We start from the raw sequence: 27,793 nt of genomic DNA on the forward strand, positions 1-27,793 counted from the left end.
CCTGTATCTAAAAGCTGCTGCTGTATTGATTACTACAATTCAGCCCTAATTGCACTTTTACAAAGCAGAATGAATAGATTACAGTTGAGCTAGGAGGAAGCCAAACATCAATTATTAATACAGAAGATCTGGCCTTTACCATGTCTATATTATTTACTTTGGGGACTTCGGGAACCTGATGAATAATATTTATTCTTGTAAATTAACCACTTCAAAATATTTGTTTCCATTAAGAAAACCAACCAGACTAATAAAATACAGTTCCAGCAAATGCAAACAAGCCCTCAGTGTCTGTAATGATATATGGAAAGCCAAGAAACGTTCTCAGAAGGAGGCAGACTCAGTATTTCAGAAAGCAGCCTATATATCCTTCACCAAGAATAAACACAGCAGGTTGATCTCCAGATTAGCAGCACAGGTTCTCTGAATTCTGTTTCAGTCGTTGCTATTGTTGGTAGGATCCTTTCTGCTCCAGCAAGGATCCAATAAGTGAGATCTGTTTGTGAACTGTTACCATAAAGGAGAAAAAAATGGCGGTAGAGCTGCTGCTTCCTCCATGCAATTTTTCTTATTTACAAAGCAATTACACCACGTTCTGTTTCCCTGACCAGCTTTGGGCAGCACAGTGCCCATACACCTCTTTCTTTTTGCTGGCTCTCTCTCTTCTTAATCCCACTGCCCACCTGCACACCTTCTGCTTCTTCGCCCCAGCAACCCACGTTTCCATTAAAAGCAGTTGATTTTGTCACAGCTTATACTCTAACCTTATGGCCTATAGCTCTGGACAATGATTTGGCTGTTTCAACTTTTATTTTCCTCATATATATATATTGCTAAGCAAGTAAGAATTAGAATTACTCCTCTGACCTTTCTCTCTGGATACTTCCCCTGCCCAAAGAACAGTCATCCCTTTCTCTACCACACATTTGGTCAGCTGCAGAACTTCCTGGCTTGCAGCAGAACCAAAAGCACTGAGGTTGGAGGCTTTGCCACTGCGTGCACAGGCCCAGTAAGAACTTCACCTTAGCAGGGAATCTCAGAGTTTTCCACAAGCAGATGGTATCACCTGTTTAGTGTTTAATCACTGCTTTGAAGGCAGCTCTCCGAATGCACTGTGCTTGTTCTGTAGCTAAATTTCAGTGAATAAATAGCTTAAAAGCTACGGTGAATGTTTTTATTCCAGAAACAAAAGTTAATTCTGTAAAATTCCACTGCCTCATAATCAAGTACTCACCATACAATAATTAATTAGTTACTTGTTTGCAGCTAGGGATGGAGGCATTCATCATCTTTCCAAAAGCTTGCACATTACCATCTGTAACATCCACTTTTTATTTTGGCTCTGAATATAAGATAGTAAATTTCATACCTTGGCTGCTACAAATTAGTAGTTTGTTACAGAATGTGAAAACGTGGAATCCTGTTGCACTTCTTTGAGAGCACTATCCTAACATTTGCCATTATGGTGTAGTCTCCCACTGAAAAGCCTGGAGGGAACCCAGTGAGATCTATGCACAGTATTCAACTACTGTTCAACTGCAAGAGTATTAATCCAGCCATTTCTCCATCTAATTACTCCCCATTCTATCCATTAGGCACCTTTTATCTGCTCCTGTAGCATACATGTTTCTATTTCTTTCAGTTCTTTGGAAATTGTACTGCTGCACAAGTAATATGGTAACTGTTCAATTGAGATAACAACTCGGGATTGGATCCTACCTGAGAAAGTAGACGCCAGAGTGCTCCTCCTCTGATTTACCCAGAGCATTTTAGAAATCTGAGCAACACAATCCTTGGATCTGAGGAATCCCACTGAGAAGCACAGAAGACAGATGGCTCTGGCTGGATGTGATCCCTCATGGCTCTGTCCCACACAGGGCTCCTGGCACCTCGCAGCCTTCAGCTCCCTGCCCTCAGGTAGTAAAGCCAGGAGAGAAAGCACTGATTGCCAGTAATGCCGGCCATCTGCGTCCCCACAGTGTTAAACTTGTTACAAACAGCTTCCTGGAGCTGAAGAGACCCTTATCTTATTTCAGAGCTAGTCTGGAGTCACCATTGTGCAGACAAAACTGCACGGCTTGCTCCTAGGTGTGTGACTGAATTCAGCTGTGCTAAAGATCCAGCACCTGGCCTAAAAAGCAAGCAGCATCAGTGAGTGCTTTGTCCTCATTCTCATGCATGTTGATCTTGGGTCAGCTGCAAATTTTATCATTGACCATTTTATATCTACTTCAAGATAATCTCTAAAAATGCTGAATAGCATTACCTTTGGTACTAATGCTCTAAAACACCCATTCATTGATTCCTCATTAACAAATATTTGTCATGATCTAAGGGTTTGGCAGTTCTTAAAGCACCGACACCTGTTTTAACAAGGTTCCATAGTGCAACATTTTCCCAAGAAATCAAAGCTTAAGCTATCACTCCATACATCACCCCATTTCTTCAACTATTTTTCAAGCTATTGACAAATTTCACAGATATCTTACAGCGCTAGAGATCTGAAACATTACAATCCTACATTAGCAGTAAACAATCCTAAAACTAGCAGTAAAAATAAAGTGTTTTAGAAAGCCTCTCAGTGAAAAACGTGGCTCAGGGACGAAATCAAAGTGATCAAACTCAAGGTGAATTCATAAGGCTGGACTGTACACCAAGTCACCTGCTGAACTCCAGTACCACGCAATGCTGAGCCAGTGGCCACCAATGGGACATTTAACTGTACAGCTGTTTTGTCAACCAAAGAATGAAACCAGATCTATTGGAGAAGATCTACTAGAAGTGCAGTGCAAAAAATCACCTGTGATCAATATAATGAAACATCAACAGTTCAGATGAGTAAGCTAGAACTTTCTCTGCCAGATCTGTGTGTTTCTGTGTTCTACTTTTCTTGCTTCTCTGCTTTAGGGAGGCATCATTCCTTTACTTGATCTGGATACAGTCTTTCAAGGTAATTTTCCTACATGTTCTGACTTCTCCCCATAAGCCTATATTGGTTCAGTGTAAACTTTCCTTCAAGAAATGGAAATGAAATCCATTCAGACAGAAGAATAAAAAAAAGAATTCCGTCTAGATATATGTCTTTGCTTGGGCACTGAGGGAAATACAACATATAGGGTCTTTAAAGACACTTAATGAGAATATTCATTTTCTCATGTGGGGGAAAGCACTAGTTTTGCAAAATACCAGTACCAGCCTGTTATATCTTGAGCAGACATAATGATATTAATGGCAAATTTCTCCTCCCAAATGAAGTCCTCACATGAATATTTATCTGCATTCAAACAGGAACATCTCATCTTTGAAAAAAATCATGAACTTTAATAGCAACTTCAGACAATTTGATAGGTTTATATTTCCTCAAGTAAACAGCTTTGCATTAGCATATGAATGTCAGCATCTATCCTTTAACTTTGTCAGACATTTATTGACCACTTTGTTGCATTTTTAATAGCTTAGCCATGAGTTTTTTTCATTAAACATTTTTGATCTAGTGGTAGCTTTGATGTCAGCTTGAGAAAGAATTTTGCCTTTTTGCATATCAGTGAGCTATAAGTTACCTAGAAACACTTTATTCCTGAAGTCTGAAGTGCAAAAGTCTTTACGCAGCTAGCCTTACTTGTTTGTTATAACAGAGGTACCTGAGGAAAACACATTACATACATACATAGATATCAGAATCTGTACTGCATATAGCATCATCTTCATTCATCTTCACCATCATCTTCATCCTTACTGCAGCAGAGTTTTTTTTGAAAATCAGAATGTCCAATTTGCAGAAAATGTTGGTACTTCAATGTGTTTTTTTCCCAAAACCTCAGGGCAACTTAAATTACGTATATATTGTGAACTGAGATGTAGGGAAGAGAGGGAGAGAGAGAGAGATCTCATTGATATCTATGAAATGAAATATTTTTCTATATCTTTCTGTTATCTTCGCTATTATTAACGAACAATGCATGCCTGTCACCAGGAGAATGGACAACATTTTTCCTGAGTGAATTATGGAGAAGATCTTGAGCATGATGATTGCCAAGGTCACAAATGCATTTCTTGTTTCAACCCTTCTGGATTTCCATGTAATGTTTATATTGAGTTTAACTCTGATTTTGACCTTGGATGACTCATACAGAAAGCAGCAAAACATGTGGCTTTGATATGAGAATAGCTTTGCCATTAACTGAAGGCACAGCCATGCAGGACATCTATCTTTAATCTAAATTAATGATCACTCTTGGATTATAATAAAGTATATATTTTAACATGCTTGAGAAAACACCTCTAATTCAGTATATGAGATTCAGAAGGAATTCCTATTTTTAGGGTGCAGGTTCTTACTTAACACACTCTTCCTGTGCTGCACTGCTTCCAGTGTCAAACTAAGAACTGAATTGAACTGATTCTTTCTCACAAGAAGAAAACTCACCTCATAGGTCTAAATGAATGTCTCAGAAGGTTAACAGCAAATAGATAATCTACTTTGATATAGGAAGGAATTTGCATGGATTTGTTTTTATACCCACTGTGACAGCCACAGCCCCAAAGATTTCTTGGATTAATTCAATTATTCATCATCTGTTTATCATCCACAGGTGGCTGAAATGATTTTCAGGGTAGAATAAAGCAATATGGAATTTGAAGCAGTTGCAAAAAGAACAGTCCACTAATGTAGCAATTTCTAATTTACACAAGTCAAACAGGAATTGCCACGTGGGTCAAGCTAATGGTCCATTTCATGCTTTCTCTTACAGTGCTGTAGAAAGGGGAGAAAAGATTATACGACTGGAACTGGTAGATAATTAAGAGAGGCAAGTTTCTTTCCTATCCTGTTCTTCAGCTGAGAGGTTGCTTCCAACCGAGTGTGCGTTTACATCCCTTCTGGAACAAAGGCAAGAGTTGAATTGCACTGGTAACTTGGTAACTGTTGTGACTTAGGTTATGAGTGAACTGTAGTCCCTTAGGAAAAGCTTCACTCTTGCCAGCTTCCCCTGTCACACCATATTTCTTCACTGTTATTTTCATTGCTCATCTAGAAGTTAACCTTGCAGGATGTAGATCAAGCAGTTGGTCACTGAATTTTTGCTGGTTGTTCAGATGCTTTGATATTATCCTTAAAGTCAGTAAAAGTCAAAGTGAAAACTTGACAGAAATTCTTGCTGTTTTCCTCATTAGCCACATGCATACATTCTGCCCCTTGAGAGATGCAAAGAGCATTCAGCTCTCATAGATATCACCAGGCTTCCTTAGTATCTCTTAGCAAAATACTGCCCTCCATTACACACTGATAGTACAAAAAATGATGCAGCTAAAAGCTGAAGTCTTCTATAGCGATTTTAATTAAGAGTCTGTCATCATCTGAGTTATTATTACTGTTACTTTAGGAATTAAATTTCAGCATAAATTATTAATAAAGAAGTCTGGCAATCACGATCTTAGCCAAAGTGCCTGAAACAGGTTTTGCTTGCATTATGCCTTCTGGGCCACTGGGGACAAAGAAATACAGAGATTGCTTCCATTTGGAAGAAAAATTGTGCCAGTGCCAAATACTTCCATAATTAACTGCTGTTTAGCTTATGGAGGTGATCGATGCCCTGTCCTTGCCTCTCAAGCATGCAGCCTCCCCATGCCGCTCCCACAGCTCCTTTCCTGGGGCCCACGCTTGCTCCATCGCTGTGCCTCCAGCTCATTCCCTCTGTTTGTGCTCTTACGTACATATCTTAACAGAATGAAATCCAGTGAAAGCACCACACTTTCCTTGTATGCCACAAATACATTTGCTTAAAACATGAGAGGCTCCTGTTTGGGGGCTGAAAGTAGCAGGTACATAGCTAGTTCATGTAATAAAGCAGCACAAATATCAACTATTTGAAAGGGGGGGGGAGGGGGGGAAGCATGTAATCTCCACCCATCACTGTGATCCATGAGACCATAAGATAATCAGACAAAAGCTAAACCAGGAGCCTCCAACACCCACGTTCTCCTGCAGGAATGTAGAGCAGGGTTCCTTCTGCTTTGTCTAATACATGTGGAGGGTATCCAGCTGCTTTGCCAGCTGGGGAGGGGGAGCCTGACAGGCAGCTCACAGCACTGCTTGCAGCCTGGTTGGAGGGAAGAGCAAAAGGAAGGTGCCCCCACCAGCAAGCACCAGGGGAGGTACAGCACAAACGTCCATGCAATGCTGTGACTTCAGCTAGCATGCTGAATGCTCACTGCGTGAGGAGCTAGAACACTGCCTGCTCCCTGCCTGTGATACACCAGGACAGCCACATCGCAGTGTCAGCAACCTTGCTCACTGCAGTGTGCTGGAAGCATTGGGGTCCCTTCAAGGGAATTTAGGGAATTATAAGCAACAAAACTAGAAAGAACTGGCTTACAGGTTGTACCTAACTACTTGCATGGCTTGCTGATAGCAGCAGCAGTCTCAGACTCCATTTAATGAAAGACTCAGGAGAAATGAAGTGGTGCAACAAGCAGAACTGGAGTGTGATCCTTAAGCTCCCCCTGCCTGCATTTGCAAGTGTGCAGTAGTGCTTGTTTAGCTAGAGGAAACCAGAAAATTGCTTTGTGTAAAAACCAAACTGAAAAAAAAAGAGAATTGTTTCCTACTTGATTTGGATTTTCCTTGTATGTCTGAGTTGAGATTACTTTCCCTCTGCACCAGAAAACTGTTATTCAATTAAAGAAGACATAAGTGTTGTCAGATGGAATGCAGATGCAACCATCTTTTCAGCAAATGCATACAATGTATTTTACTGTATCCCTAAGGGCAACCAAATCTACAACACAGAACAAATGACTACAATACAAAATTCAAACACTAAACAGGAGAGAAACAATCCCGGCAGCAGGCTATGTGGAGCTGAGTGACTAACAAGAATGTGGAAGTGTACATCCCTTTTATGGATAAATGAAGGTTTGTTTTCACATCTGTAATCTTGTTACCTTTGCTAAGCAGTATGCAATTATGCAGCTTTTCAAATTCTGGTTATGAATTTTAAAGCCCACATAGGATAAGTTCCCAAAAACAGCAGTTCAAGTCACAGCATTTAATTCCAAGTTGTCAGCAATGCAGCCTTTGGGAAATGCAAAGCTCTCCTGGGAAAAAAGTATGACTGCCTTAGGATAGGGTCAGAACTTCCTTTTTGCATACAGAAATCAAATAATTTATAGGTCTTGTTTCAAATTATTATAACATCAGAAAGCAAAGAGTATTAAAGCAGACTGATTTTTCCATAAATACAAGTATAAAAAAAGTTGAATCTCACTGCATTTTTCAACCAGAAAAAAACTTCATCCTGTTTTAAACAATTTATTATTATTACTATACCCTTACTACAGCTTTCCCTTAGGTCATTTATTGTCCAAAAAACAATCCATTAACACTTCAGATGTCTGGGATCTGGCTTGCATTACTTGTGCTTCATTCCAAAACCGCCAGCACTATATGTTGCTTGGAAAGCATACAGGATGGCTTTTATACAGGTGATGTCATCTTTCTCCAGAGTGGGCCTGCATAGTTCACACTCACCATCATCATCAATTCACGGCTCTCTCTCAAAAACTTGTCTGGTAAGGAGAGCTTGAAGCGTGTTTAGAAAAAAATAGAGCAGATCTTCACCTTTCACAGTTGGGTCTCATCCACTAGATCTGATTAATTGGGTTGGAAACCACTCCACCAGAAAGCAACATGCACAGCATAACGCAGTGCTACTCCACAACTTTATCTGAATGTAAGTCATGAGAATGTTTGCAGATACTCAGAAAACGATACATGCTCTTAGTCTTCAGTTCAACTTTTTTCAAACGAGCATTGAAATAAGGGCAGTTCTCTTTTCTGCAGACAGACCCTGGCACTGTTAAGCCTCAGCCATAAGAGTGAAATTCAACTCAACCCAATGTTAAGGATGCCTTTAGAGATTCTTACATACAAAATGTGGCCAAACCCCTCTACTTACATCAACTGTGTTTTCCAAGTATGCACCTCAGTATGCAACTCTTAGCATCTATCACTACTTATTGATATACTTTCAAAGCCCATCTCAAACCATATTATAAGCATGGGCCAATTTTCCCAGGATGGAAAATCCATCCACTGGAAGGATGCTATAGCTTTTCCAGGGCTCGGCATAGCCATCTACCCTCAGCACTTCTGCATACCTTTGCAGCAGTGCTAGCACAGTAACATTTTTTTCCAAAGACTTTCACTTTCTACTCATGGGTCCACCTGACAGGTGAGTGAATCAGAAAAGACTTGGTCATCCATGCTTAGCCCTTGTTCATTACTTGGCTTTATCAAACCCTTTGGAAGGTAGGAGGTCTCTGAGTCACTGGCTTCAGAACCATTCTGGAGAACAGACAAATTTGGTGGGACATCCATCCCTTCTGCCCTCAGCTTTCCTAGCTCTTCATGTGGAGCCACTGATTGGTGTAACTGCTCATATGTTTCATAAAAATGTTCAGTGACTACTTCCCTTTGGAAGTTTACTCCTCTTCCCTTGTCATGTCCACTTTCTGCTCCCTCTGAGCCACTCTCCAGAAAGCTGGCAGTTCCTTCAGAGGGAAAGAGCTGTGGCAATCATGTCTCTCTAACAACACTTAACAACAATGCATAAATACTTGGAAAAATATGGAAGAAGCGTTTACAGTAGCTGCATATCATCAGAGAGATTTATAGGCCTATTAAAAAATTATTAGGCTTTATTTCTTCAGTGACAAAGCTGCTTTCACAAACTGCTCTTGACAACTTCACATCCAGAGTCTGTAGGATGTTTACTTTCACATTTTCAAAATGCCATATTTCTTTCACCACCAAATTTTTTATTTTGCTGTTTAAAGCTGCAATTTCTTCTGATCTAGTACTTCAGTTTAAAAATATGTATGTTACTGTGGAAACACTTTCAAATGGACAGCATGACTGCAGGGACTGCTGTAAGTAATGTGGTAAAATGTTAAGTGTCTGAAAAACAAAAAATGTATGTGTCACAGATCGGGGCATGAAAGTTAGGCATTGATTCCAGTTTCACATTCTGATACACATCGGGGACCTTATTCACAATAGAGAAGTCTTTGCCTCTCAACCTGGCAAACAGAGGCAAAACAAAAACATCAGAGGTTTTCACACTGCCTTTAATGCCTCTCACTCTCTTACTCTCCGATACACTGAGAAACAGGAGGGGTAAGTTCTGTCTTTCATATCCTGATGACAGCCAGGTTGTTTGGCAAGTGCACATTGAAATCTTTTTTCTTCTGTTAGCGCTCACAGACCAAATCCCAGTCACTATAAGGACAAGCCTATAGGTCTCTCTGCTTACCTTATAACACCATCATAAGCTCAGATTTTGCTTCATTTTATTAAACTGACAATGAAATCAATTACAAATATACTTTGTTCTAGAAATCATAAAACTTGAATCACGTCTGCTCTACAACACAAGTCATAGATGATATGACTGGACAAAGATAGTTACATTGAGGAACACTTTTCATGATTTTAATTTGCTCTAAATTGATAAGAGGAAAAAAAAGATCAAAATTTGCAGATCTTTTAGCTGAAGTGATAGACTTAATTCAGTCTACTCCCCAGGTTTCACTTGGGTTTGCCTGGGAATAAATCACATCAAAACTGGCACGGCACAGAAAGACCTTTGAAATGGGCCGTCTTCTACTGACAAAGGCAGTCCTTTGTGTGAAGCAGACTTTTCAATGTCATTTTGTTTGCGGTTCAAAATGAGCTATGTCTTTCTGGAACCTACCGCTTGCTTCTATAAATGATAACGAATCACAATACAGTTGCCAAAAGAAAGATCATTTCTATTTCTAAGGAGGATACTGAAGCTCTGTATTTTCTGTCAAGGCACTTGCCAAGACTTCTGACTATCACATCCATCAAGTCTTCAGTACTGGATAGGTATTCTAGACAGCAGTTACAGTCAAACCGTGTTAATGAATTAAACACAAGGCTGTACAGGAGCATTCATCATAATTTACATGATAAAACAGTCAGGCAAAATCTCAGTGGTAAATCAATATGAGAAAAAATGGTTTATTCAGGTTAATCCTAGTTAAACTGTATAAATTTTTCAACATATCCCAGTGGCCTTTTTTATTTTTTTAAATAGGAAAGATGAATGTGACCTGAATAGAAGACTGATTTCAAACTTAGCTGAACACATTCATAAGAAGAGACAGCAAAATTCCAAGCCAGAATGCAGGAGACAAAATGATCTGAAGTGATCCTTCAGATTTTCATCGGTGATATACAGCCCTGCTGTGCAATATAACTCACTGAGGCTATTTGGCAAGGCCAGCAAATCATCACTGACCAAGAAAGTAATTAAAATTCAGCCCTCATTAGCATTACCTGTTGTTTGCAATTTGCGAAAACAGGAAAGATGCTGTAATAAATAAATAAATAAATAAAATGCTGCAATGCTCCAAGCCACTGGAAGTAGAATGGCAATGATTTTCAAGACACTTATCTGTTAAACAACAGGGTGTGACCAATTCCTTCATTTTTATGAAGCTAAATACCACCTAAAACTGAATGAAGCAGAGCATCAGTCCTTATTGCACCCTATATTGTTTCAAACTTTAATCCACTGGGAGAAAACTATCAGGTCGAGATTGGATAATTCCAGCTTCAGGAGACAACTTTTGCATTTGCTCTAACAGCCCTGGAAACATTCCCTTCTGCGCCAAGAATACAAGAACAAACATTTTTTTCCTAATGATTACCTTAGAATGGTTTAGCATCAATGAAGAAACTGAAATGACTCTCAGGAATAATGCTGCTGATGGGCATAAACACCCTCAGGGTGTGTGTAATTAATCCCAGTGAGCACATAGAGGAAACATGGAATTTCTCACATGCATGCTAACAACATTTAAACCTACACTTGTTTTACTCTTATTATAAACACCATAAACATAAAAGAATGAAAGCTAATGTGTACTGCATCCTAGGGGGTACTCCACATACAATGAGACCAAGGCTGTAAAGCAGAGAAAACCATACAGTATTTTCAGAAGCATGGGTGGTATCCTGACAGTGTTAGATACTGACAATAGACAGCAAATGTTCCTAAGTGTTAATTACACCAGATCAAATATGAAGCAGGTAAAAGTATTAAACATTCCAGTACAGAGACGAAGGAAGGGCTCTCTGTGAGTCTTCAGGATAAACAAAATAAGACAAAGATCAATTTTTGTAACATAAAGTGTAGATAAATATTACAGAAGACCAGAAAGCACTTACTATTTTTTCCATGTCACGGTCAGCATGTCGCATATTAGATACGCATTTCAGATAGGTCAACAAAAAAACTCATGCTTAAATGGCTTCAAGATGATATATGAGTAAGTTAAGCATTAGGACTTTTTTTTGAAAAGAAATCAAAAATCTAAATCAAGGCCAAATACAACGAGATCTTGCAGGTGGCACACAACATTTCAGCACCTGGATAACATCACTACAGAGGCACAAGTCTTAAGAAGAATCCAAACAACTTTATGTGGAAAGGACAAGAGCACAACAGGACAACACATCCTTTTGTTTAAGCACTGTTTCTTTTGCACCTGCTTTTAATTCTAAATGATTAATAAAAACCAACACGATTTCCCATATGAAGCAAGTTTTCATCACCTAGTAGGGCTGTGTAGGTAGCTTTCTTCCCCCCAGTATTTGCCATGATTTCTTGTGCTTTAATTAGAACAGAAATTATAGACATTAAGGATAAATGTGCCAGATATCTTACGGATCTTTCTTTTTCTTTATGAAAAAGTATTCATTGCAAAATACAGTATCAGATTAATATAGATACAGCATCCCTAATAAGTTACAACAGGCAATTATATCATGGACACCTTCAAGAGCAGTGCAATTATTTTTACTTTGTCTGCAGCTAGTAGTTAAGAACAGCAGATAAGCTACTCCTAGACAAGTCTAATAAGATTTGGGCTTTATCTGAGCCCAGAGATATCACCTTTCGCTTTAAGTACAATTCAAAACTGGACAGATAGGTGTGTTAGAACATTTTCATAATTCCAGTAATGAAAAGTAAAGCCATTATAAAGGCAGCCAAGTAAGATCCGCACTGTCAGCATCTTAAAGTGAATTCTGAATATGCTAAAAGATTTGTCATTTACACCCTAAGACTCTGAAGAACTAGTGAATATACAAACTTGCCTAATTATTCCATCTTCCAGCCAAATATCACTATCATCACTCCACAGGGTGTCTACTGGATCCAGTTCCAGCTATCAAACCAAGTTCCTTGAAATCTAAGATGGTTTCATAATTCCACACTTTGAACCGTGCTAAACGATAAAGGTTGTTTATGGTTACGTCAGCATCTCAGCTCAAAAACTGCCTCAGTCCAGTACAGAAGAAGCAAACCAAGCAAGGCAGGAGGTTAACAGGGTTTTCCTAACCTCACATCCAGATGTGCTAAGCTCTGTCTTTATGTTCCTTGCAGGTCACCTGATTCCACTTCAATGCCTTGTAGTATATGTTTCCATGTCTGTTTTCTTGTTTGTTCATTTGTTTTTTCATGAGCTACTTGTTCATCCATGCAGCCTCCTGCTGCTCTTGCTTAACAGCTGGATGGAGCATTGAGCTTGGAATAAGAGATGCCTGAAAATCAATTAGCTGTCCTGAACCCATTTCCTCTCCAGGGTCACATTAAATGGGGTTCTTCCAAGCAGGTTGCAGAGTGTGCTCTCCTGAAGTCTGCTGCTGCAGTTCTGTTACTGGCCTTAGTCTGCTCCCTCCAGATTCAGGTCTGAACTAACTCATGGTTGCTACAGCCAAGTCTAACCCCAACCAGTTCTTCTTTCAGCCCAGTTGCACTGTCTCCTTTCATTGGGTCCTCAACCACTTGTGTTACGAAGTTATCACCGATGCACTCCAAAAACCTCCTGGTTTGCTGGTGCCTTTCTTTGTGGCATTCCAGAAGGTACTGAGGTGGTAAAAGACACCATGAGTACCAGAGCCTGCAAACAGGACATTTCTTCCAGTTGACTGAAGAAAGCTTAATCTATTTCTTCCTGATAATTGGTGCACAGCGGATACTGACCAGTGTTACCCACGTTGGTCTGCATTCTACCCATGACCCAAAAGCTGCTAGCTGGCTCCCCAGGCAGAATGCTATGCACTCCACCTGCTCTCTCACATCCAGGACAACTCCCTTCCTTGCCTTCCTGCCCAAGATTCTGTATCCATCCCTCGCAACATAAATTGCAAACAAGTAATTTTGCTAATAATAAGATCACCATAATGACTATCTAAACTGAAATGGATATCTTAAACCGTGGAATCTAGCACATTATAATCCAGGAAACTGTCAGAAGCATTAAAAAAATTCCAAATCATCAACTAATGATGGATAAAGACTGACACTAACCTTGAGAGGTGGTCATGGGAGCACAATGGAAATTACAACAGCTGAACCAGTCACTGGGGCATTATGTAAATAAAGTTAGCTGAATAGCATATGAAAGAAAAAATAAATGCACTCTTTGAATATATTTGAGTAAGGGCTTTTAGTATCAATAGGACCACAAAAGCAAACAAGTGTTAAAAATGGAGTGCACAGCAGGAATGCTGAACATGTAGTTCATGCAGACTTGTGAATATTCATGATTTACAAGAGAAAATAAAGAGAAAATAGGGATCAAGAAAAAGGACTTCCATTATTACTTACCAGTCACTCATTCCACTTTTATTCTGCAGTACAGTCATGCCTCCCTGAGCTACTGGGTACTATGCATTACACGAGTAGTGCACTACAATCAGAGCTTATTTTGCTTTTAAAGAAAACTCCCCCTTTCCACAGGTACTCAGGTGACACCCATGCTCTCTCCTAATGAACTGTGTAGAAATATATACATCTATCCTAACTAAAGAACTAGGAAAAGAATATAAGCATTTCCAATGCACTGATTACGGATCCTGCTTTTTGAGAATATTACCTGAGTTCTAGTTGCGTGAATACACAGAAAATACACAAGTTCCATGAATGTCCATAAATGCAAGTGTCTTGTAGCTATGGCACTATGGAAGCGTATTGAGAAGAAATATTACCTCTCAGAACAGCTTCTGCCAGTTTATGTTCTGCTGAGAAAGGTACAGACTATCATACAACCAGCTGCATAGCCTTTGGAAAATATAATTATTCTTGTCGTAACTAGACTAAAAAAGCACCCCCCTCTGAAAATGAGAAATTATTTTTCTTTAAGTTTTATTTCATGTACTAGAATGAGCACAGCAGTAAACATCTCACACACAGAGATGTGATGAGAAATAGCAATGCTGCATATTATTTACATGAAGCTCATCTGCTTTGCCTTGCTGAGTAGCAGCTTTAAACAAGGATTTCAAAATTGAATTTGAAATTATTGAGTTACTGTCAAAGTCAGTTTTCATGGGTATTCAGGAATCCTGGACAAACAAGGAACTCATCCATCAGTGAGGATTCAGATCACACAGCACTAATTTCTTTTCATGCCAGCTTACTGCAAACATGGCTCAGCCCAGCAGCCCAGGTCTCCACATTCAAAGGACAGAGACAGTGGCCCCATCTGCCTCTTTGGACAGTGATGGCAACTTAAAGCCTTCATCAAACTCAGACCTTAAATTGTAATGACAGAGAAGCCAAAGATGAGGTAAGGAAATAAGAGGCATACCATGGGCTGGGGCTCAGCAGCAGTTCCACAACGGGGGCAGAACAGAGCTGCTGAAAGTGCCAGCAGTGCCCATCAAGCCTCACACCCCAAAAATATTCCCCATGGCCCTGTGCTGGCATCGCTCACTCATAGTTGCCTGCAGAAAGCCCCACTTCAGCTGAACAGGAGCCTTTCCAGAACACCGTAACATCACTCTTATTGATTTATCTATTTAAAGTAAAGTCTGAAGTTTGTCATTAATATTTGATTGGTATTATTAAACCCTTACAAGAAGTGCACAGACCATAAAAACGTGTTACAGTAAAGCACCATCGGCAGAACAGCATTATCCCAAACCACAGGGGATGCTGGTTGGCATCCACATCCTAAAACTCTCACAAGGTGTCAGAACACCATTATGTCTCTGCTAGAATTTGACTTCTGAGTACATACAGACTTAAAAATGAGACCAAACAAAAAGACAAGTGGCAGGACAACACAACACAAACTAAAACAGCTTCACAAATATCCATTAAATAAAAGAACATGATTTGTCAATATAAATTCAAAGCATGCATTGAGGATTTAGCTAGCCGGTAAGCCTACAGAGGAGAAAGGAATTATTTAGATAAATCAGTAAAATATTTAATAACAATCAAATATTTTTGGGACTTAAAAATCCTTAGAATAAATATGAATGATATCTGAGACTTCTATCACAGCAACAGAGAGAATTAAAAGCTGTCTTTCAGCTATTTTAAAACTGCCACCATCTGGCTGAAAGGGAAATATAGTTAGAAAACACGATTGGGAGTGTTTCATTGCTCTCTTGTGAAAGCTTCATTACTCTCCATACAGAATTGCCTAGATTTTTCTTTAATCATTCAAAGTATGTGATAAATAGGTTTTAACAGAGACAGGAAGTACAGTGCAATTCAAAGCAGCTTCTGGCCTCTGCAGAACAACACATGAGGTCGTTGTCCATAGTTGTGTGTGGATATACTCAACATCCAAGATGTGTGATATTTTTCACCACAGACTTATGCTATAGGTCCCCAATGGTCATCCAGAAAACGATTCTTGAAGGTCACAGCTAATATCGCACCAAAAAGTTTTTACTTCCACTTCTTCCTTTTACACAACAATCAGTGCACTCACAGCTCTCAAACACGTGTGAGGACACCTTTTTTCTCAGGTCGAGTCATGCGACATGGGAAGAAAATAGCTTAGAGCAATCTGGAGGCATCTGATCAGTACTTTTAGTGAAGGCACCATCCTGTGCAGCACTAGCAAAGAAGTCAGCTTTTATCCCTCTTGACAAATTATAAAGGCAGCCACTATGCAAGTAGAGGAAAGAGTAAACATGCATGGAAGTGAGAAGGAAGGCCTTTGAGGCTCTGACACACCAAGCACTTCTATAACATCCCTTTGAAACACTCTCTGAGTAACACAGAGCGGTTTCAATATAGAAGGTTTAAAACCAAACTTTCCAAATTGTTAAACTAGAGAATGGAGTTGTTGACAAGCTCCAAATGTAAGCCAAAGCATGAGGGAAAGAAAGGAAAAAGAGGCAGAAAGAGGCTAAATATACTTTTGTATACTGCTCTTAAATTTTAGTACTTGCTACAGTGAGAGACTTGCACATAAAAATGTACCCTTATAAATGAAGATCTCTATTCCCTCAAATTCCAAAGAAAAACACAATAGATCTTGGGGTACTTTAAAGGGTTTGCATTATGCCAAACATATTCAATATTGTGAATATATAACTCAAAACAAGAGCAATTGTGCTTTTAGAATCAAGAACTATGAAGAAATCTCACCAATCAATTTATGCAAGATCTTATACATGGAATTAAAAAAAAATTCTTCAGAGTGCAAAACAAGTTAAAAACAGTGTCATGTCTATAGTGGAAGCGCAGAAAGCTGATTAGCAACCTACCCACGCTAATGACCTGGAGGCAAATGCAAGCTGCCAGCATTAACTGCAGGAAGAGCTGACAAATGAGCCCAGATGCATTTGATGGGAGAGAGTCCAACCTTAGTTTGACACCTGATACCTGAGAGTGTCATCACAGAACAAGAAGTTTGATAGAGAAAAAGGTGTTCAAAATTTGTCTATGTTATTATAAGCATATCTGTAGATACTTTAAATTACATCCGTTTTTACTTTCAGGACAAGAATAGATTTTATATTAACTTCAGATAGAAGTGGCAGTACTATCTACAGCATAAGAAATCTGACCCACGACAATATGTGACCCAAGTTTGGTAGAGTTTGAAATCTTTCTGAGGTGAATTTAGGAAATATATTTGCACCACGCAAATGTAAGTGAGGATACTGCATAGACATCCTATCACCTGAACGCAGAGCAGGATTACAGCCTTCCTGTTTGGTTTTTGCTTAGGCAACCAGTTTCTAGTTCCCGTTCTTCACCACAATAATTCATAGATCAACTCCCTTTTAGTAGTTCATTCCTACATGGTTTATTTATTTTTTTTAAATACAGCATATTTTTATCCATCGTGGAGAAAATGGACGATCCCATGAGCAACAGAAGTCATGCAGCAAAGCTGCTTTGGTTCATAGAGTCAGATCTCCATGGGTGGGACGTATTAAAGGCAAGCACTCAGCATAACGCAATGCTTGTGAGCCTGGGGACAGGTAGGAAATCCTGTGTTTCACTATGTATCAACTTCACCAATATAAAATGTTTATACACCTGTTTCTTCCTCTGAGGGCTGGATAAAAATACGGCCCTATACTTCCTGCAGGTCAGTGGGATTCCTGTACTCCATACAGCAGTCTACTGATAAATGCGTATGGTTGAAAAGCAATAAATTACCACTGAAGTTTTCCCCAAAGAAGTTCATTCAGAATACAAGAGAATCGTGATCACTTTTTCTGCATTTTCTAAATCAGTACTACAACATGAGCACTAATTTATGAAAATCTAATATAGAAACAAAACACCATATTAAGAAATGAATTATAATCACATACTACAGCAGGCCTACAAGAATTTAAGATCAACTAATTGAGCCCCAAGTAGATCACTCTACAAGTACTCCTGAAAAATGCAATAGCTCCTGCCCCCTGAATAACAAACGAGAGTTGGCAGACATACTGGAAGCTCTTGCCAAGTTTATAAATTCTTGTCTCTCACTGAGGTTACAAAGCACACAGCTCCCAAATGACAAGCTGCATACCCATGGGTGCAATAAAATTTCCCATAAAAAAGAAAAGTAGCTGTGGCAGCTTGAATCATTTCTCCAGTTCAGGGTCAAACCGTCTCTCTCTCCACACAACCATGGCATGCGCAATGTCAATGGGAACTTACACATCCATCCCACAGTGGAAGTGAATTTTAACCTACATAAAAAATACCACATTATTGTCTATTATCATAAAGCCTGAGTCTGCTAATATATCCACAGTATAAATTGGGATAAACTTCTTTGAAGTCAGTGGAACCAAAACTCTAGATGCTGAGAACAGAATTAAGGCTTTCACTCTAGGCTCTCCACTACTCTGGTAGAAATAAAGGAATAACAGAATTGTATGCATCTGAAGCAAAAAAAGAAGGCTTAAGAATTATACTGCCAAGAACATGATGTTAACAAAGTTATGAAAGCTTTTTTATAGAAATCTGTACAGGAGTGAAAGAGAGGAAGAAAGGACAGACACGTTTACAGTGCTATGCTTCTTCATGACCAGAAAAATGCAAAATGAAGCAGGAAAGATTCTTTGTAGTTAATATGAAAGGCAGCATCTGCCAGAGAAGATGTTCCCTGGGAGAAGAGTGTTGGAAGTGCCTTTTGACAATTCGGATCAAGAAGTGTTGTAGTTAGTGTTCACGATGGATAATAGATAATATCTGCCCATAACACATCATCATTAACAAATCAGTGCACTCTTAATTTCCAGGAAAAGGGCAGACAGAACAACACAAAACTTTTCCACACATTCTTTGTGCATAGAAAATGACAAGTTCATGTAAATCATGGCATATTTTACAAAAGCAAACACTACGTTTCTTTTCATTATCACTCACTATACACATGTAGCATTCTGAAGAGCTATGGGAAGAGAGTTGTCAAACAAGATTCATCAAGATAAAAAGGAAGCTACAGGATCTGAGATGATAAAGGTCTGAGGGCTGAACTTCTACGTGTGCAGTCAGTGTATCCTACAGTAGTTATCCAGAATGAGCAGCAAAATTTAGATTCAGTCTACTTGCAGATAATGGACGTAGAAAAAGCTTAGGGAGCATTAAGATGACACAGAGACCTGATTGCTCTGAGAGTTGTTTCCCTGCATTTCTCAAGATTAAGGCTTCTGCCCATCTAGGCTGAGGAACAGCAGAATGCAAAAAGTCCTCTATGTAAAGAGGGAGCAGAATTATCTTCCTGTTATCTCACATCTGTTTGTACATATCTATTAAGTTACTCCATTGTCTTCCTTCCTGTGGAGGACTAGATCATTTGACATAAATCCTATATGCTCGCTCTTATACTCTGGATTTCTACCATTATCGATCTCAGCATCTTGCCTTGTTTCATTCCTTACAGCCTTACTGGTTTGCCTCAGAAAAAGACTACATCCAAGGAATTCTAGCTGATGTTCTCTGTTCTAAATCATTTATCAGACTTTCTGCCTCTGAAAATATTTTCACCTTTATGTATGCTGCAGCTGAATTGCATTTCACTTTAGTGCATGCTTCTCAAGTATCTTAATATCATGTATGCTCTTTGCTTTACTCTCCATGTAAGGAAACCCAAATTATTGACCAATATGTCAAATGCAACAGCCCAGATGACCAGTACTGAAGTTCGAAAAGCAAAGATGAAGCAAGAAAAAAACCCAGGTAGTTCTGAAACTTATATTATGACATTATATCTGCTGTGTATTTCTGCAATAGGAACCCTTGCACAGTAATTGATGCAGTAAACTATCGGGCTGGAAAATTGCCATTGAAAACATATAATCAACCTTTTGAACTCTATAAACCCAAAGAAATGTGGCATGCAATTCTGCTTCCTCAGGTCAGTTTAGGCATCAACCTCAGAAAATGGAGGTGAACAAATTGCAGACAACAGCTCTTGGAGGAAAGTTTGTTTTGCATTTCATCATCCAATACATGCAGAATAAACTCTGGGCTCCAAGTCTTCTGAAAATATACAGATCGTACAAGGTTATGGGAAGTGCAGATCCAAATAATTTTCAGATTGCTTCAGAAGTTTAAATGTGAAATTAATAGAGAAATTCAACATGCTCATACAAAGGAAAGGAAGGAAGAATTCTGGCTTTTTATTCACTTGATATGATTTGATCCCTATTGCTTCTGTTTCACGACAGGCTGTGATGCTGTTTCACACAGTAACTATTAACATAAACACCTAGTCCTCAGTAGAGGTTCAGGTGCTGCCTTGTTTTCTCCTTTCTATGCACACTCAGCCTAGGAATGCTTTTACACCCAAGGTTAAATCATAAAAGGAAATTCATTATTTGGCAAAGATAGGAAAGAGAACTAATAACACACAAAATTTACTGATCTCTAAGATATTGTCCTGTAGTAATGGACCTAAACCTTGCCACTAAAAGGCATTTATCTTCAATATTCTTTCATCAGTAAAATCCATGAACTTACTATTGATTATAATTTGATGTTTGAATACATTTATGCGAAGATTAAATCTGCCTTTATCATTTTAGAAGATCATCAGGTTAAAATTCCTCTTTTCATGCCAAAGTACTAAAATTGACTTGAGACATGATTCCTAGTTGGGCTTCTATACTGCCTTCTTCAGCAATTAAATTGATTGAAAATAGTGGTTTGGGTTTATTTTTTATGGGAGTAGATACTGAACCTAGCTGTAGCAGGGAAGCTGGCTTACAAAGGTGAGCTCATGTCCCTGTTGTAACACCTTTGCCCTTTTTAAGCACTAATTGCTTCAGAAGGTAATGACTGTGCCAGCATTTTCCAAGTATTGAGATAGCCTCTTGAGACGTCTTAAAGTTTTTGAAGAAATGTTATTCACCCACAGTCAGACAAAGAAAAAAGAACCAGACTATATCACAGGAATTTCATCTGATCCTTTAATCTATAACAAACTATATTAAGCATTTATGTTCCAGAACCTTATAGCTCTTACTATTAATTTAGGAATACTCAGATCACCAAATCAATAGCTATCGGTAGCTTTTTATTACCACCTTAAAAAGATAGCTGTTTATAGAGTATGGATTTCTGATTCTAATCTTTATCTTTAGGCAGTCCCACACTGAGAAGAGACACCATTCAGTTTTAACCTACATCTCACTTCTCTTAATCCTAACCTGGGCCTCTTTAAAGTATTACACCTGGTAGCAAATCTGGAAACTAACTTTTGATGAAGATTCTTGGCAAAAACCTCTTTCATTTGTGCTATGGCTATTTTACTGCTATCAAAACCCTGCATTATCTCAACCAACCAGATCTTGCTGAGTTGAAAAAGCCTTTTTATCTAAAGATAGAGGTGTACTCTGTGTGACAGGCTTTTGGAGCCCTAGAGTCAGAATGAAAAGATCCTATAAAGATAAGTATTTTAAGATAGTGAGGTTGCTCATTCAGTAACTCAACATTAAAGGGTGTTCCCACCTTAGTGTATGGGTTAAAAAGACCTGTTCACTGCCTTCTGATCCAAACTCTAAGTATTCAGCTTCCTGATTTTTCATAGCATAACTTTCTGGCCAGATGTCTGATGCTTGTCAAGCTCATCAACTTCTCTGCTAAGCAATTAGGACATTATTGTCTCATCACAGTGCTAGACAGCAGTAACTGTGAGGCTTATGTACACATTAGCAGATTTTGCCCTCCCTTTCACGTGTGTATGTTAGCATAAACTATGGGGAAATGGCTCTTCAGATCACATCCCACACTGTCACGACTGGACCAGAGAGGATTTTTTTAGATTCTACTCAGGTTTTCTTCCTAACTTTACAGATCATAACTTCAAAATGCATCATGCAGAAGGAACGCATATAAAAGATTTATGCCAACACATGAAATTATCAGAACTTATTTCTGAATCGTTGCATAATAAAATAAAATGTTCTGGACTTTTCTAATTTATTTAAGGAAAAACTGAATTAAAACCATGAATTTTAATTGCTTTTGAGAAAGTGAGATGCATGTAAAACTAAGATGAAAAGAATCTTACCGACCCTAATATATTTTGGATGAGGACATCAGAACTAGGAAATGTGTTACTTTTTGGAAGGTCTTTTTACTCCTCTACTGGAGTACATACAACTTTACACTTACATTAGTACCATCTCTTAATGAGCGAATACAGGAGATGGTAGAACAAAATGTATTCTTTTTGTACTGCCAGGATCATTAGAGGCCAATATATCACCCATTCCTCAGATGATTCACGAATGGGGGGGAATTGGAAACATGTCATTGTTTTGCCCCAGGACTTTCAGAGGAGCATCCAAAAATAGGGTCCATGAGTCTTCATGTTAGAGTGGTAAACCCGACAGACAGCCCATGCCTGGGTCCATGAAGGGATCTCTGTGCATTTAATGCTCCTCTGACACGAGTCCCAGCGCAGGCCTGGCAGAGGAAAACATGCTCCCAGACTTCAAGGAAACAGCAACGAAGCAGTATACATACTAGAGCTTCAGAGTACATTACATCGTGTTATCTGTTAAAAATCTCTGTTCATTATTATGCCTGAGCAACATAGTAAGCCCAGCAAAGCTCCATCCATTGAATTAAATTGAAATAGAGGTGAATGGAAAAATTATACTAAGTAATAAAATGTATCATCCTCTCAGGTTATCAGCTGTGCTTCACACTATTGCATCATGGGTCTTAATTTTTTAATTATTATTTATTTGTTATTATTTAGAGTATGTAACTAGTCCTTTCATCAGTAAATTATCTTGAAAGTTTGGCTAGACTTTAATACACCTTTTATAAATGAATGGTTGCATGAATTCATTTTCCTTAAAGCAGGCAGCAATACTTCATATTCTATCTCTTCTGCCATGGGTCCTGTTGGTGGCTATACGAGCCAGCTAGGACACTAGAAGGTGCATATTTAGCTTGTAATACTGCAACTCATTGCAAAGTGTTTTGTAGAATGGTATGTGAACAAGGTGTGCTGTGTTTCACTAGTAATCAGCACTAATACACAAACGTACACAATTTCAAGTAAAGTATACATTTCAGTTAGAAATGGTTAGGAAGCACCACCAGGAATTAAAAATCAGCACACATAAGATCAGTTATATCATCCTAAATTAACTGTTCTAATAAGTGCATTTAAAAAAAAATCAATTTTTAAAAGTTCTAGTTCAACTCTTAATTAAAGCAATGTTCCAAATGCTCTCTAAGGTGGCTTGGTTTGAACTGTGTTTTCAAACAAAATCCAGGCTATAATGTCACAAGCCAGAAAAGCCTACCTGATTTGGGGAAAAAAAGAATAAAAAGCTTGGCAGTAATTGCTTCAGAATGGCAGATCCCACAGATGATTCCCACTGTTTAAAGGAATTGGACAAAGTATCTTAGACTATGAGTGTGTGTAAGCATGGAAAAAAAATAATTCCTACATTCTTTGAGCCCAGAGGAACCAGTAGAAGGGTCTTGGGTGAAACTGTCCAAATACACATCTTAGCTAAACAGCCAGCAAAACCTACCAGCACATATAAATGCTAGAGGCAATCTATTTCACAGCTGCATAATACTATAACTGTCTTTTCCTTTTTTTTTTATTTTAATAGCAGTTTAGCATTTTTCATTAATTACAGAGTGGCAGTTAAAGAATATGAATCCTTTTTGTTGCACATACATTTACAAAAACTAAATCATGTGGCATACAAGGTGTGTACTTAGGGGCTTCTAACAAAAGAAGTTGTGCCATAAGTAGGAAAAACTTCAAAAGAAGGGGAGCATGTAAAAACCTCATAGTCTTCATATGTTGGCTTGTATAATCAAGAGAGTAGCTTATGTATAGAAAGGCTTAAAACAAATATCCAAAGGGATACTAACTTGGAAAAAACAGTACCTGGCAGGATAGCGATCAAGTAGAGAAAATAACAATGATAGAAATGAACTAGAAGCCTTAGGAAATACTGGCAGTCACCAAAGCAGCACACAAGAATACGCTGAGCAGGAACCTACACAGAACTACAACTTGGGCAGATGCCCCTGTGACAAGAAGTGTGCTGGGACTCTTCACAGTCAGAGGGACACAGGAAGTGCTTCGCAGTGCTTCCATTCATCGTAACATTTTAACCACAACTGAGCTCACAGCTGCGTGCAGGGGAGACCTTCAAAAGATGGGAATAGTTATGCTGAGCTTAAGACACAGCTAGCTACACTTAGCATGCTTAACATTCAGCACGTCAAACAGTTTGGCAAGAAGCAGTAAAGCAAGAGGCTGGTGAAGAGCAAAATTATGGATTGGATTTGACCAGCTCAAATTATGATGATGATCAAAGCTGCCAGTTGTATGCTTTTGCATACACAAGCTATTTTACAAGCTATTGCATGCTTTCACCATGCATGCTGTCTCATAGCCTTAATTCAAAATTCTAAAAGTTGCCAGGGCATTTTTTCCTTACTGAACAAAGAGATGTTGTTACACTCATTCCAGGCCAAATCCCATGGATTTTACTGTCAGAAATAAATATTTGGGGGGGGGGGGGGGGGGTATAAACATTAACTCTGCTTGTAGTGCAGGTGAGTAAAGTGACTTCTGGAAGATCTGAAGTAATGCAGAATAACAGATATTGAAGTACCAAGAAAAAGAAAGGAAGAAGGCAAGAGGATGTCAAATCAAAATCCACTGCACAGAGGTAAATGTGCTACATGTTGATAAGCAAGGCTAATATGTGAAACTGGCCTCTCCATAAAACAGCTTATAAAGTATGGCTGAGAAAGAACTGCTTCATTTCTAGAAGATAAACCTAGTTTTGCTTGAAAGGTTTTTTTCCCTATCTCGAGCTTTAGCTATATTCCTGCTTGTCAATAGTAAGAATTAATTTGTATGAAATAGCTATTTCTAAGTGGCATGGCAGGAGCATTCTTTTCCGTGGATGCTACAGTTTTGTCCATCGGACACAAAAGCCATGGACACAAAAGCAGTGTCCCAACATGCCATGACTCACATAGGACTACTGTGAGGATGCCAGCCCAGGGCACCCCAGAGCCCCCCCAGAAGTCCACTACAGTAGGAGAAAAACAATTTTTGATTTTCAATATCATCTTTACTATAGCATGGCTCGTGCTATGAGCTCTGAGCATATGCCACTTGCTGTGGATCTGCACTGCTAGAGGTCATTTCATTATTGTAAGGGTTGTTATAACATATGATTGCATAGATGTAATGTATGGTTTATTTTAAATTGAGGACAAGAAGCCAACTGAAGTCATAGTGTCACCACTGCCACATAGTTATGCTTAACGTGAACACTGCAGACTGTAAATATTTTTGTCCTCATAAACATGCAGCAATTGAGCTTAAGAGAAATTTCTCAGGTAGAGTGATCTTAATCATGCTTTCCTGCAGTATGAAGATTAGTTTTGTTTTTTTTTTTCTGTAGTCTCTCAGAAACAGTTTGTAAGAACAACCCAGTGTGGATTTGAATTAACTGAAGCTGAATTCTATTGATGATAATCTGTGTTTTTTAATTATTCTTGTCTCCTCTCAAATGAACTCTGTAAGTTTTCCACCCCATTGTAACAATTTTCTTAGAATTATATTTTAATAAGTTTAGTGGCACAGCAGCAGTGCATAAAGCTGCTGTGTAAAATGCTCTGGTTCCAAATACACCCTTGGGTTTTCATTAATGGCATTTACAACTTGAGATTTTACTTTTCAGTGGAGAGTAAAAAAAAAAATCATGCATTCTCTCCATCTTTTTTCCCTTCCATAGTCTGAAGCAGATACCTTCCAGAACTATATACACTTCCATGTATGTGTATCAGTTACTTAAAAAATAATTTAAGAATTATTTGTAATAAAGATCTTTCCTATAACTCATCTTGAGCTCATCCCAGGAAGGACATGAGCTCTCAGAACCCATAGCCACCTGATCTTCATTCCTTCCTTCCATCTCCTCCCTATATAAGCAGATTTGATCTCATTTACCCTAATTCAGACCCAGTGTAGCTTCACCATGACGATTCAAAAGGACCCAAATATCCCTGCATTTTGACTTTCAGTTTCTGGATAAAAAATGAACACAATTTTGGTTTCTGCTAGAGTTCCCACAGGTTTTCTTTGGTGATACAAATGGATCAACCAGCTGCCTGTTTTACAGACAAAGTGGAACGCTAATTACAAAAATGTCACTATCCATAGAACGTGTTTTCTTTAAATGAATTATGATTTTTTGCATATATTTCACGTTTATATATGTATATGCATATTATCTTCAAATTTTAAGTCTAATTTGAATTTCAGAATGACACTGTAATTTGATTTTCCCAGATATATCACTCTTAATTAATCCTAACAGTTACCCAGCTTTTTTACATTTCAATTATCACTATTTAAAGTTGAGAAGAGACTTCTAATTGATCTAAATTACATATTCAAATTAGCTTTTTATGAGCTCAAATTAACATACCATACACTCATTTTATTTAATTGGGTCCCCAAAACATCACCAAAGTTAATTTTTAATGTATTAATTAGTATGAAGTCACAAATAATGAAACTACACTAAATTCCTCTAACTGAAATCTCCCCTTCAAATAACACCTTTAGCAGCTTTCAAGGTTTAATAAGGCATGAAGCACTCCTCCCCCACAGCTCCTCCAAAGTAACAACATACAGCCCAGCACAGAGCTCTGCACTCACAAGTCTTGATTCCTCAGGCTCTTTAATATCTACTGAAGGAGAACTCAGGCAGCTCTGCCTGATCCCAAGTGCTACCCACCTATGTTAGGAGTGAAAAGTAAAAAATAAAGCTAATTTGCAGACTAGGGATCTGTATCTGCTTACTTTTTAAATCCCGATTTTCATTCTTACTGAAAATTTCTGATCTTTCAGAACCTGTCCAAGTGATCAGGTGCTGACCTTACTCTAACACACCTTTGCATTCTCACAAGTCTATAGAACACAGTTTCATCCATTTCCTAACTCTCAGAGTGGAAGCTGAGCTCTGGAGGACTGAGCTTTAGCTGTTACCTAAACCTGTGTATGATTGACTGTAATATCCAGCCACTTGCACCACAGCTTACGTGGTAAACCAGAAACCTTAAGATATATAGATACATAGATGCTTCAGCTGCGACCTGGTTCTGTTGAAATGCCACAACTGACAGCTTTCCTAAGGAATATCTTGATTACAAAAGCATACAGCTCTGAAACCATTGTCACCCTACTTCTGTTTCCAATTTCAATTTAAACATCTTAAAAAATAGACTTTTCATGTTAATTCAAGTCCATTACCCTGAAAACTTAGTTTTTCCTGAATATTTCGATGATATATTTGGCTTAGCTGAGTGATGGACCCATCTGCAGGAGTTCTCTGCTTCCCTAGATGAGCCACCAGTGTTTCCCTCTGTAAGTCATTCGTTTGGAGAACTTCAGTAAACTCCTGACTCAAAGTTCATCTGTTTGTAAAATAAAACCTATGAATTTCCATATTGCTTACTAGCACTTACAGAGCACAATGCATGATTCACTTTTTTTCTACTGAATGTAATCCTCTCTTCTTCAAAAATTAAAAGGCTTAGGCTTTTTGTTCTTTAGCCGAAGTGCCTCTACATGTTAATCACTGCAGATGGTAATGGAAACATGGCAGAGGGGTGCAATTTCAGCTCTGAATGAATTTGCCTAAGAAAGGAAATGTCCAGAATTCTTGGTTCATAGGAAAACTCAACACTTCAAAATTTGGTCTCAGTCCAATTTAGAATTAAATCTGTTTTAAAAAGCTTATTTTTAGCAGAAAATTCTGTAGGATTCTTGCTTTTGGGAAGCCAAAAGCTGAACTTTTCAAAGCATAACGTTTCTTATATTCATCAGTTGCTGAAAATGTTGATACAACTCACATCATTAATCCTTAACCAAGGAACATGCTCAGTTCAGGTGTGCTCAGTAAGAAATCTTGTGGCCCTAGTTACCCTGT

Source organism: Lagopus leucura, unplaced genomic scaffold (genome assembly GCF_019238085.1).
Source record: "Lagopus leucura isolate 7727_CA_CO unplaced genomic scaffold, USGS_WTPT01 Super-Scaffold_100017, whole genome shotgun sequence".
In the NCBI taxonomy this organism is placed as follows: domain Eukaryota; kingdom Metazoa; phylum Chordata; class Aves; order Galliformes; family Phasianidae; genus Lagopus; species Lagopus leucura.